The 12923-nt window shown below is 44.6% G+C and overlaps 1 protein-coding gene across 1 annotated transcript in view; it reads left to right on the top strand.

Annotated features, from left to right (window-relative positions):
• The window catches only part of LOC308458058 (uncharacterized protein C5orf34 homolog), a 388338-nt gene that overhangs the window by 282124 nt on the left and 93291 nt on the right, over positions 1-12923 (top strand). The window lies entirely within an intron of this gene.

Here is a 12923-nt window from a genome sequence, read left to right as displayed (position 1 = left end):
TGTCAGTGGCGAGAAAACAGGTTGGACAAAAATAACTGCCTATTCAGGTCCTTTTCTCTGCTCCAGAGTGTGGGAAAACGGCTCCTTTTCTCCAGTTTCCTGCAAAAGAATTCAATCTGCACAGAAGCAGATTTTTATTTTATTTTTTAATGTCAAATCAAATGAGCATAATCTAACCATCCTTCGTTTTATAACGGAACAGTTTCTGGGTCAGCAAAATTGTTCAACGTGGCGAAACACCTGGTCATTTTTTAAATGCCTGCATCTGAATCCTCCCCTACTGGCTGAGCCATAGGATAACCATTTCCATTGTTTCATAGCTGCCCTAAGGATAATGCAGTACCACAATGACATCAGCTTATGAGGTATGAACCGACTGGCTAGCCAAATGCCCCTTCTCAGTCTGCTTCAGGCAGACTGTTGTGAAAGATGCGGGCTGCTTAATAAATGGCTCAGCATCAGCATTCAGTATCCTTTGGTGCCTGCCAGGGCCCCTGGCATCCCAACAGGGCCCAGTTGCACTGTCCTGTGCTCAGGGCCCCTGTCAAAGCGGCCAGGTCCGAAAGCTGCTATTTTAAAGTCCCCACAATGCCCCAGAGCTGTGATACAATGCCCACCAAATTTTAAATGGTGGGTCATAGCATCCTGCAGCTTCCCACCAGACAAACATGGGCACCAGGATGCTTGCATTTCTACCTGTGGAGTTTCAGGCCACCTACAGGTGGAGTGGGAGGTCAGGTTTTGCTTCCTTTGCAACAATAATCTCCAATGAAACACTTTAGGGTCCTGTTATCTGTGTATGAATGGCATGCCGATCATGTGGGTTACTATGCAAGGGGATGGCAAAGCTGCACTTTGCTTGCTAGATCAGGCCTGCCAAGCCACCTGAAGTGGCCCGCTGTCCCTGTTGTCCCTCTTTCTTACCTTGCCAATGCACCTGTTGTCCTCAGGTGCCCCACCATTGCTGGCAGCGTACAGCACTCTGGCATGAGCCATGCAGACCCTCCAAGTGTCTCTATTTTCCAGGGACAGTCCCAGAATTACAGAAGCCATCCCAGTTTCTGATTTGATCCCAGAATGACCCACTTTTCTTTAGAATGTCCCTATTTTCATCAGAGAAATGTTGGAGGGTATGGAGTTTGTGACCTCTGATCCAAGGAGGTAAGTAAATGTAGAATCTTTAGAAGACATCTGAAGGCAGCCCTGTATAGGGAATTTTAAAAATCTTTAATGATTTTTTTAATATGTTGGAAGTTGTCCAGAGTGGCTGGTGCAACCCAATCTAAGGGATGGGGTATAAATAATAAAAAATATTTATCTTATAATGGAACAGGCTGTCCCTAATTTTATCAGAGAAATGTTGGGGAGTATGGCCACGAGGTGCTCCTTCTGCTTTTCTGAGCACCTCATGATGCTAGCAAGGGTGACATAGAAGGAGACAGAGATGGAGAAGGAGAAGGAGAAGGAGAAGGAGAAGGAGAAGGAGGAGAAGGAGAAGAAGAAGAAGAAGAAGAAGAAGAAGAAGAAGAAGAAGAAGAAGAAGAAGAAGAAGGAGAAGAAGAAGGAGAAGCAGCAGCAGCAGCAGCAGCAGCAGCAGCAATTTGGCAAGGAAGAGAGAGCTTTTTTCCCCCCAACCCAGCACTGTGATGGAGAGAGAAACTGCTGCCTCTGAGCTTCAGAGAAGGACCTTGTAAACAATGAATGTGTAGCAGGGGCGTAGCGTGGGTTGTCAGCACCCGGGGCAAGGCAAGTAATTAGCACCCCCTAACCCATGGATTTGCGCCCCCTAACCCTAACCCCCAGATGTTGCGCCCAGTGCGGCCGGCCCCCCCTGCACCCGCCACGCTACGCCACTGATGTGTAGACATTGGTAAGCAGGGTTAGCAAAGCTGTCAACATTAAACGGGATGTGCTCTGGATAGAACTGAGGTATGGTTCCTCAGTATAGAGATATAGCATCTGTAAATTTGGAAGATGTAGGTCAGGTGCATTCATATTAGAATGCAGTAGAATCATAGCTGTCAACCTTTCTTTTTCTTGTGGGAAATTCCCTTATTCCAGCACCGTTTCCCACTGCTTCCCGCTGCTATCCCAGATTGTTAGATATCCTGTAGACTGTCCCCGGGACAGGTCAGGCTGCTGATCCCTTATTTTCAAGGCTGCTGATCCCTTATTTTCAAATCTGAAAGTTGACAGTTATGAGAAGAATCAAATCCCTCAAAGCATCACTAGGCAAATACAGGAAGGGCATCACCATGTCTGCAGGGGGGGACACCCCAAATGGATAATATCCTAAACCACAAGTTTGTATGTCTGACTAGCATACTTTTCCTCACATGGCTAATTAAAACAGGCAGACCAGAAAGATTTTTGGGGAGGTGGGGAAGAAACTGCTTGTAAACTTTTTGACAAATCCTGTGGGGCATTATTTATTCAAATCTGGCCAAACACATTTGGCTATTAAAAAAACAAACAAAATTAGCATAGGTTTGTATTTAATGCCGCACCCATTTCACATCATTAAATCTGTGGGCTCCATTTTCCCACTGGTGGCTAAGATTGCCTCTCATTGTTAACGCAACCAGCTGTTTCAGCCCAGCGGTCACTGATCGCAGGGCACAAATTAACGAGAAACAGAAAGGGAGAAGTGACATTGGGGAGACAAAACAAAATGGGAGAGGTGGTAGCCCAAAAAGGAAGGGGTGTTCTTTATATTAGCCAAGTGCAGAAAGGATTCATTAGGCATATTAGGACACATTAATTTATAATATTAATACTTAAATAAATGATATTAATATTTAATTATTATTAATCATGCTATTTATTTATTTATTTATTGCCTAATACAAACAGTCTCTAGGTGACTTACATGCAAGCCATCAAGCATAATGGTAAAACAGCAACAGCCGCTCCCAAAAAAACCACATAAGCAGTTTCATTAAATGCCTGAATGTCCTGGGTCGGGAGTCAGCTTCACCTGCTGAACAGCAGCCTGAAGGGGAAGAAGGCGGAGTGACTCCACCTGCAGCTGATCAGATTTCAAGGACATAGAGGAGACTTCAAGGCTCTGGTGAGAACTAGCTGGTTTAGCCTTCTTAAGCAGAGCTTCCAGCAGCAGTCAGATCTCTGTCCAAAAGGGGGCATAGCTGACAAACCACCCAAAGTCAGAAATAAATGCACCTGTCCTCTGAGACCACCTATACATTTAGTGACCATTGGATCCAGGTTTATGGACCTGCTCCAGCAAAGTGAGTGCAAATCTGTGCAGAACACATAGCACTTCTGCCTTATCAGGTTTTCATTTATTGGCCTGCCTGATGTAGCTGATCATTGCCCCCAAGCACCATTTATCACCTGAGCTGCCTCCCTTGATACAGACAGAACAACAAGATAAAGCTGGGCGTCATCTGCATGGTGGTGACACATCATTCCAAACCTCCTGATGGCATCAGCTTCAAATGGGGGGCAAGATGTAACCCTGCGGGAAGCCATGGGGCAACTCCTTCATGGAAATGGCCTCAAATGTAGGATTGGAACCACTCTAATACAATACATCTTCCAGAGCCACTCCGGAATGATATCATTGTCAATGGTGTTAAAATCCACCCCTCTCCTCACCCATGTCCTCAACCGAGGTGACCAAGGCAGTTTCAGTGCCATGAATGTGCTTAAAACCAGACTGAGCTGGGTCCAGATAATTATCTTCCAAGGAGGTCTGAAGCTGAGCCAAATACCCCTCAAGCATTTTCATAAACACATCTGGGTCCAAGGAGGCCCTCTGAAGAAGGGGACACACCACCGCCTCTCCCTCCTCCAATTACACATGAATCACTCCTTGGGTCCACCCAGTTAATCTCCTCCAAGAAGCCAAAATGGAAAAGGGTCAAGAGCGCAGGTGGCTTGTCATGCCCAAACAAGCAGCTTGCCCACAATCTCAGGCCACAACCATCGAACCCTGATCCAGCACAAATGAAGCGGGCACTTCTCTGGACACTTCCACAGAGCTTGCCCTAACTGTACCCTCCAGTGTAGATGGATCCTAAAGGTTTTATCCACTCTAGAAAGTGGTGGTTGTTGTCATCACACTTGTTTGCTTGACTTACAAAAGCATTGGGATTGCCCGACCTGCTACTCAAAGCAGAATCTGCAAGGCAGTATCTCCTTTCTGCTGAGTGTGTGAACATGAGAGGTAAAGTACACGAGCATATACCGTATTTTTCGCTCTATAAGACACACTTTTTCTCTCTTAAAAAGTAAGGGGAAATGTGTGTGCGTCTTATGGAGTGAATGCAGGCTGCGCAGCTATCCCAGAAGCCAGAACAGCAAGAGGGATCACTGCGCAGCGATCCCTCTTGCTGTTCTGGCTTCTGGGATTCAGAATATGTTTTTTCTTGTTTTCCTCCTCCAAAAACTAGGTGCATCTTATGGTCTGGTGCGTCTTATAGAGCGAAAAATACAGTAGTTTCACTCTCCCCTCTGCACATGTGCTATTATGTGTGGAAGAATAATAAGAGAACAACCCTCAAGTTAAAGGGGCACCTGTTCCAGCTGTGTGTGGTTAACCACTGTTCAGACACAGCTGACTGTTGTGGTACACCCCAGCCTGTACCAGTGATTTCATCCTCTATGGCTTTATACACTTTGTTCACATGCTGTGTGTTCCTATGCTTGCTTACTCAGGGTCGATCCCACTGTGTGTGTGTTTTTATATCCCATCTTTCTTACATCATGGAACCCAAGACAGTATATGTGTGGTTCCCAGGCAGTTTCCCATCCAGGCACTGGCTAGACTCAGACCTGATTCAAGTGCCCTCAGGACCAGATCCTGGGTCTTCAGACCAGACCCTACATGCAAAGTAGCATACTTCCTGGCATATTAAGGATTGCCTTAGACCTCACATAGCCCAGCAACTCTGCTCACTGCCCATGCTAGTTGGGGCTGATGGAAATTGTAGTCCAAAACACCTGGAGAGCACACGTTGGCTACCACAGCCTTAACCTTAGACTACTCAGGTACACAGACCAGAAACTCCCAACCACAACAAAGCCGTACAGAACATTCTTAATAAGCAGTTCTAGCAAAGAAAGAAGGCTATTCACACTTGCCTCACACTGAGCCCCATTAAACTTAAAGGGACTTGCTTCTGACTTGTATCATTCTCAATATAAGCTATTTCGGAATACTGAAGGAAGTGCCAGCCTAAAAAGCAATTAAAGCCACCGCTCTTTGTTAGAAGGAAAAGCCATATTTTATGTTGCAGTAACATTCCCAAACCAAAATAACCTGACAAAATTAACAGGTGAGCTTAACCCATACCCCAGTTAGTGGTTACCACTGATTAAGATTGGTACACCAATTGATGCATGTCTACTTGTAAGTAAGACTAACATCCTAAATATTATTTCTTTGATGCAATGCCCTTCTGAACATGCATTGTGTTTGGGGATTTCTGGCCTGTGTGCTGAATAGTTTTAGGTTTAGGGCTACTTCTAAATGCACCATTCTCTCTCATCAGCGAATAGAATTATATGTTCTGAAACATGTTGCCTTCTACCTAATCATGTGAATGAACAAGTAAGTCAATCAACTGAAGGACTGAAACTATCCAATGCACAAAAAGAAATCTGAACATGAATGTGTTGCATTCTAGAAGTTCATTCAGAGTGTTGTGCAGAATTGCAACAAGAAGGTGGCAAATGTGGCTAATTTTAATTGAAACTTTTGAAGTTAAATCTAATGAGAATGTTTGCAATTCTGAAACAGGCACACACACACACACACACACACACACACACACACACAGAAACCCTTGCAGACAATTCCTGCTTTGTTTCTAGCGCTGGGATGCACATCTCTTGCCAGTAGTATTTCTACATTTTTATCCTATCCTTTCACTTTCTAAAAGCTCAGGACACAAGACACAGACTCCTCTTTTAACCTCACACCAAACTGTGAGGAGGTGACTGACCCAAAGCCAGCCATTTCATGGCTGAGTGGAGCTTGAACCCACATCTTTTCTTTCCAAGGGCAACACTCTAGCCCAGACATTCCAAACATGGTGCTGTCAAATGTTGTTGGACTTCAACTCCCACCAGCCTCAATGAGCATGCCCAATAGCCAGGGACATGGGTGTTGTAGTCCAACACATTTGGAAGGTGCCATGTTGGGGAAGACTGACCACTCAGGAGCCATTAATTTTTTTACAAAATTGGTTGCCTACAGCCAGACTTACCCTTCAATTTTTCACTGTCTGCATTTTTAATTTATTTTTACATGGCTCTGAAGATGCTAAAAAAAGCAGTTTGCAGGCACCTGGCAGTAGATTTGGACTCGCAACATTTCAGCACTTTTGTCACACACACCTTAGAACACTGGGAAAGTTCAGCACCCTGCCTTAAAACACACACACACACAAATATGACTAGAAGTTGCTCAGGACTTTTCTGCGTCTTAAATCCTAAAAACCATACAACCATTTCAGCCATTGCAACATCTGCGGCAAGCACTCCACTGCTACCAGGCTGTTAAAACCTCAGTAGATCTGTGCAGAGCAACTGACATCCAGTGGTCACTGAAGCGCATTGCTCATTCTTGAATGTTTTTACTGAACAGTCTTCAGTCCAAGCCAAAGTTGTTCAGCATTCCAAATGAAGGAAAATGCAAGGACTCTCTTTCTCTCTCTTTTTTTAGTGAAGTGCTGGGAGCACTCTAGGAAAATTCTACCTGTGACTCCTAGAAACCTCATTTAGCCTCTTAATGCCAAGGGTAGCCAATGTCCTGCCCTCTGGATCTTGTTGGCCTTCAACTCTCATCAGCTTCGGCCAGCCTGCCCAATGGTTAGGGATGATGGGAATTCTGCCCAACAACACACGGGCAGTGGCAGACTTTGGGCTCTCAAATTTCAGCGGCTCCCTATGTGATGCCAAAATTTGGTGCCACCCCCCACCTCTCACACTCCATTCTACAGCGTTGTTTTGGTGCCCCCTGTAGCCCATTGTCCAGCGCGGCCACACTGGTCATGCTACCCTAAAACGGCCTCTGATGTTGGCTACTTCCGCCTTACAGTTTTTACCAAATAGTAAAATGGCCCTCCATTCATCGAACACAAATGTCCCTATAAAACACCCACTCTTTGTGCTGCTTTTATTGTCTCTTTCTCTCTCACTCTCTTTTCCTTCTGCTTATATGTGACACTCTCTATTTCCACATTTGCTTGTCCTCCATGGTTCCATTCTAAGTCATTTTTTTTTAAGTTCTTCCCTTTTCCTCTCGCATTCCCAGGCTGGTGTTTTATTTTACTTCTTTGATCTTTCTTTCCTTGCTTCTTTTACAGTGGAATCCTATGCATGTTCACTCAGAAACTAAACCGCGTTAAAAGGGGGTTAATGTCAAAGTATTGCTACTAAAGGTGCAAGCCAGCCCCCCAATCCCTGCTTAGTGGTGCGCAATATTCCAGAGGGTTCCAGGCTCTCACCCAGGGTCACATATCCATTGAGGATCAAGACACAGGAGAGACTGTAAAGGTAAAGGGACCTCTGACCATTAGGTCCAGTCGTGACCGACTCTAGGGTTGCGGTGCTCATCTCGCTTTATTGGCTGAGGGAGCCAGTGTACAGCTTCCAGGTCATGTGGCCAGCATGACTAAGCTGCTTCTGGCAAACTAGAGCAGTGCACGGAAACGCCATTTACCTTCCCACCGGAGCGGTACCTATTTATCTACTTGCACTTTGACGTGCTTTCGAACTGCTAGGTGAGCAGGAGCAGGGACCGAGCGGCGGGAGCTCACCCCGTCGTGGGGATTCAAACCGCCAACCTTCTGATCGGCAAGCGCAAGGCTCTGTGGTTTAACCCACAGCGCCACCCACGTCCCTAGAGAGACTGTAGTGACTAAGATTTATAGTGGGGTAGGAGAGCTGAAAATAATGCCAATATATTTCACATCTTGCAACCAATGTTTCCCTTTGATTTCAGTCCATGGTTAGATGAGTCTAAAAAGCCCACGGCACAAATTTCCATGCCCCTCTTGCAGCTATGGTGGCTCATTTACAGATCCAGTAAGTGTTAGAATTTAATCAAGCCTCCTGAATGCCTGGATCTAGCAAGGGTTAAGATATAAGCCAGGCTAGCTTCTTCATGATGTAATCACCTGGGTGAGGGGCCATTAAGAGAAGAAAGGGGAGGTGATGAGCCATTAAGAAAGCAATGAAGAGGGCACTCAGCCTCCAGCTCTTAGAAAGTGAGGGGACAATGCCAGAGCTTTTCAGCAGAATTGGCTGTGGTGTGACCTAGAGGGGGAAAAGGTTGCAGGACGGAAAAGGACATGGCTAGTGTCCATTTGAATTCAAGGCTGTGGCTGTGGGAGAAACAAGGACTATGGGGGGGGGTTAATGCTGTGAACCCCTCCGACGTAGGCTCAGGTTTGTTGTTGTTGTTTAGTCATTTAGTCGTGTCCGACTCTTCGTGACCCCATGGACCAGAGCATGCCAGGCCCTTCTGTCTTCCACTGCCTGCCGCAGTTTAGTCAAACTCATGCTGGTAGCTTCGAGAACACTATCCAACCATCTCGTCCTCTGTCATCCCCTTCTCCTTGTGCCCTCCATCTTTCGCAACATCAGGGTCTTTTCCAGGGAGTCTTCTCTTCTCAAGAAGTGGTCAAAGTACTGGAGCCTCAGCGTCACGATCTGTCCTTCCAGTGAGCACTCAGGGCTGATTTCCTTAAGAATGGATCGGTTTGATCTTCTTGCAGTCCATGGGACTCTCAAGAGTCTCCTCCAGCACCATAATTCCAAAGCATCAATTCTTCGGCGATCAGCCTTCTTTATGGTCCAGCTCTCACTTCCATACATCACTACTGGGAAAACCATAGCTTTAACTATACGGACCTTTGTTGGCAAGAAGCTCAGGTTATATATATGTAAATAAACAATTATTCACGAAGACACCACAGTCTCCACCGTGCCTCATTTCCAAAAGGAAGCATGGACCCTGGGAAAAGCTCCTGGAACCCCTGGAATTTTGCACTACTCAGAGATTGGGGTGGACTACACCAATAAATTTTTGCCTCTGAATGCCAGTTACTGGAAATCACGTGTAGGGAGAGTGCTTATTGCGCTTAGGTCCTGCTTGTTGGCTTCCCACAGGCATCTGGTTGGCCACTATGAGAACAGGATATGGGAATAGGTGGGGCATTGACCTGGTCCAGCAGGCTCGTCTTATGTTCTTCGCTTCTGTTGAGTACTGAATAGATGCTACAAGGCTATGTATTCATAGGTGTCAATGCCCCTAAGCCAAATCTTAGCAAACTGCCCAATTTGTTACTGTGTTGATTACTGTCTTGCCCCCTCCGTTTCCTCAACAAGAAGCAATAAAACTCCCACATGGCCAGACTAAGAGCTTCAGCCTGTAGAATCAATTGTAACTTTGAATCAGGGAAAATATCTTGCAAGCCAACATGTACTACAGTTGCAAAATTACTGCTCTGGGGGAAACTGCAATGAAAGTCTAAAGGGGGAAAGTAGACACAAACTTACTAGAAATAATTGGCCACAAGTTTTCTTTATTTTTAAAGCCTTTATCTCCCTCATTATCCATCTCACAGAGAATATATTGGTATGTGCCACTTTAGAAACATTTTGTGATCGTTGGCAAGAGAAAAAAGGCCACCCTCTAAATCTGCAGGGGGGTGTTTCTCGTTACAAGCATAAGTTTCACAATTTAATTATTTGTGGGTATATGGAGTGGTAAAATAACCTGGATGGTGATTAGCCCCATACCCAGCTGTGATGGTGCAGTCTGATCCTCTCATTTAGCAAGCATCACATGCTTGCAGGCTGAAGCCCTAATTAATAGAATTATTTGTTTCTCCTAAGTGACTTCAGGCCAGCTGGATTATACAAGTCACTGCCATGAGCGCAGAAGAATTTTGGTCCCCGGTCTACAGCTGTTGGAACAGCAGCCAGTAAAATCTAGCAGCTCTCAAGGAGCTGGATGTTTAAACAAGAGGGCAGCTCTTAACATTCTCATCATTCAAATTCTCCAAAGCAGAGGTTTCCTAAGAGTCTGGAAAGTTTGCTTGTTACATATGGCAGAAGCAGAGAGATTTCAATTTAACTCATCAAATTTGGTTGGATTTGTGGAATTGAAAGAATTTTTTTAAGCTCCTGTTGATTCTTCTAAGAAGTTTCCATCACCGAGGCAATTAGCACATAAGAAGTACAGTGAACAGACACTGTGTGTTATGATTCCATTTTTTTAAATGCTACCAAAATGCATGGGAGGTTAACTAGATTAAGAACAGGAGGTCTGGCATCCTTGGGGCCATTGTCATCTCTGAGCCTTTGCAAGGCCTGTCCTCAATGGGCAGGTGTGAGCTTCCCTTTAAAAAAATAAAAACATAAAATGCCACCATGCCCTGGGAGCACCTGACACAGCATTACTCCAAGGCACTGCAGAAAATTCAGTTGCCTGCTGCAGCCACCACCCTATAAACCCACAAGCAGCAGGAAGGAGACAGGAGAGATTCCACATAGGGCATTTTGCCAATGACCTGCTCAAACACGGGACCCATTCTGCCAAGGAAAATAGGTTGTTGTTTATTTTAAAAAAAAACAGCTTGGTTAGCATGCAATTATAAACATCCTCTGGGTATATCCATATTCATTTGATGCCTATTTAACCATTGTGGTCCCTCCTGCTAAGAACCCTGGGGATTTTTAGTACAGTGGTACCTCAGGTTAAGTACTTAATTCGTTTCGGAGGTCCGTTCTTAACCTGAAACTGTTCTTAGCCTGAGGTACCACTTTAGCGAATGGGGCCTCCTGCTGCCGCCGCGCCGCCGGAGCACGATTTCTGTTCTCATCCTGAATCAAAGTTCTTAACCCGAGGTACTATTTCTGGGTTAGCGGAGTCTGTAACCTGAAGCGTATGTAACCTGAGGTACCACTGTATAGTGAAGTTGCAGCAGATTGTGTTAAGAGGTCCTGAGCCCACCTACAACAAACACAGTTCCCAAGGATCCTAGGGTTGGGCAGTGGGTAAGGAATGGGCAAGAAAATGCTTGAAACCGATGGTTCAATTAAAGGAAGTTCTCTGAACTAAACCTGGAAGCAGGTCCCATAATTGCTGGATGGGAATGAAGTGCGTTGGGGGGTAGAACTTGGAACGATTTATCGTTCATCTTTCAAGTTCGTTCTCTTACATTTGTCAGAGACTCTTTGGGCCTTTAGAGTTTAAAGATTGTAATTGTTGCCCCCCCAAAAAAAAAAATTACTCTCCGCTGTGCCGATGATCATTTGGACAAACATGAATGGACTGTTCCTCTTTGAGAGGAAGGACCATAGCCCAGTGGCAGATCGTCTGCTTTGCATGCAGAAGGTCCCAAATTCAACCCCTATAATATCCGGAGAGAATCTTGCCCAAAACCCTAGAGAGCTGTAGTAGGACAGTACAGTGGTGCCCCGCAAGACGAATGCCTCGCAAGACAGAAAACTCGCTAGACGAAAGGGTTTTCTGTTTTTTGAGCTGCTTCGCAAGACGAATTTCCCTATGGGCTTGCTTCGCAAGACGAAAACGTCTTGCAAGTTTGTTTCCTTTTTCTTAACACTGTTAATACAGTTGCAACTTGACTTCAAGGAGCAACTCATAGAACGCAGTGTACATAGTAGCCTTTTTTGAGGTTTTTAAAGACTTTGGTGATTTTTGAAGCTTTTCCAAAACTTCTTTTGCAGCCATTTGGTAAGTTAAGCTTTTAAAACTTTTGGGGGGGGTTGGATTTTGGGTTGGGGTGTTTGGAATTCAAGGACTTGGTGTTGGGGAGGGGTTTGCAAGAATCTGGAAGCTTGTGTGTTTTTTTCCTGCATTTTTATGATTTTCTGTGACCATTGGGCCACTCTGCTGTTTTTTTTAAAAAATTCTGGATTTGAATTTCTGTGTGCTGGGTGGCTGGGGGAACAGTTGGGGAGGGGTTTGCAAGAATCTGGAAGCTTGTGTGTTTTTTTCTGCATTTTTATGATTTTCTGTGACCATTGGGCCACTCTGCTGTTTTTTTAAAAAAATTCTGGATTTGAATTTCTGTGTGCTGGGTGGCTGGGGGAACAGTTGGGGAGGGGTTTGCAAGAATCTGGAAGCTTGTTTTTTCCCCCTGCATTTTTATGATTTTCTGTGACCATTGGGCAACTCTGTTTTTTTAAAAAAAAAATCTGGGTTTTAATTTTGAAATGCTCTTTACAGTATGTGTGACTTTAAAGAGCACTTAATAAACTCTTGTTGTACCAAATTTGGCTTTGTTTGGACTTTTTTTGACCATAGGAACACATTAATTGATTTTCAATGCATTCCTATGGGAATTCGTGCTTCGCAAGACGAAAAATTCGATAGACGAAAAAATTCGCGGAACGAATTAATTTCATCTTGCGAGGCACCACTGTATTGTGCTAAAGATGAATGAACAATCTATTTCAATATAAGGCAGCTTCATGACTGTGAACTGAAATGAACTGGCGCATTTTGTAAAGGGATGAACACGAAATGCAATTAGTTCCTTTTTCCAACAGCCTGAACTAGTTTTTGAAATGAACTTCCCAAGACTCAGATGAAAAACTGTATGCTGCATATTTGGTGCTTTTGTTCTAGAAAAAAATGTGCCAGTACTCATCATGAAGTTGCCACAGTTATTCTCACACGTTTAACCAGCGCTTTTCTTCTAAAAAAAAGAATAGTGACGGTACTGCACTGTGCATACTTATTATACATAATTCGTGCAGATCCCATACGCTTTCCTGGTGTAGAATTTTACTTTTACATGTGTGTGTGTGTGTGTGTGTGTGTGTGCGCACACACATATTTCTGGTGGATTTAAATCCAGGACAAGATTGCTCAAATACTTTCCACCTTTAATGAATGGCTGGATCCTAGGGTACAGTCT

This window comes from Podarcis pityusensis (genome assembly GCF_964106645.2).
Source record: "Podarcis pityusensis genome assembly, chromosome: 11".
NCBI classification, from domain to species: Eukaryota; Metazoa; Chordata; class Lepidosauria; order Squamata; family Lacertidae; genus Podarcis; species Podarcis pityusensis.
The sequence above is the reverse complement of the archived record's forward strand: the minus strand, read 5'-3'. Positions and strand labels throughout refer to the sequence as shown.